Below are 859 nucleotides of genomic sequence, written 5' to 3' on the forward strand. Positions count from 1 at the left end.
TTTTTGCAATGGCCTAATATAGAATGTAACGTCACGTTATTTAAACAGTGGAATTGCCAGCTGCGCTTCACTCCGCCGGCAACTTCGTTCGGGAGGGGCCGGGCCTGCTTGGTCTGCCGGTGCCGATGGCCGGGCCTGTGGCCAGACCATTTCTATCACGCGATTTGCTGAAGAACATAATCAAATGATGTGACGGGCCTTCGGCCGCCTAAAACCCGTCGTCTGTAAAATTTGCCAATTTGCTACGTAGACACGAGAAAGGGATGTAACGGTGAAGCACCGCGACTACAACCCACCCTTCTGCTTAGAAAACGTTTCTGGGTCGGGGAAGGGGTGGAGGGGGGAAGTTTCGTCCCTATTTTGCGGTTTTTAGGCCTTCTTCTACTAGTAAGGTATACTAAAGTGACTTATCGTCTCTGAGTCAGTGTTCTATACCATTACTACTTGTTGTGAATTTTGAGCATATTTTCGTCAAAAAAAAAAGACCCTTCAGCGCCTAAACGGTCAGAGATAGATCCAAACAGACGACATTGTTGCCCAGAGGGCTCTACTTTGACGAGTAACCCCTTAGAAGGTCATAAAACAATACTTTTATTCCGACTTTTTTTGACCTACCTCATTTTCTTTGATACCACCTTTCACCCCTTAGGAATGGCTGCCAGGATTTGCCGTAGGCGCTTCGTTTTCTAGAAGTGAACCTTAAGATACCCTGACAATTTTAAGTCTCAAGCACATCTCCTTCTAGTGGAACAGACAGTCAGACAGACAGACAGACACGACGTCGTTTGCATAAGTCCACTAGACAGCTTTTCTAAAACAGAAGGGCGTGCTAAAAACCACAAAATAGGAAAGAACCCCC

Source organism: Frankliniella occidentalis, unplaced genomic scaffold (assembly GCF_000697945.3).
Source record: "Frankliniella occidentalis isolate FOCC.00 unplaced genomic scaffold, Focc_3.1 Scaffold84, whole genome shotgun sequence".
Lineage (NCBI taxonomy): Eukaryota > Metazoa > Arthropoda > Insecta > Thysanoptera > Thripidae > Frankliniella > Frankliniella occidentalis.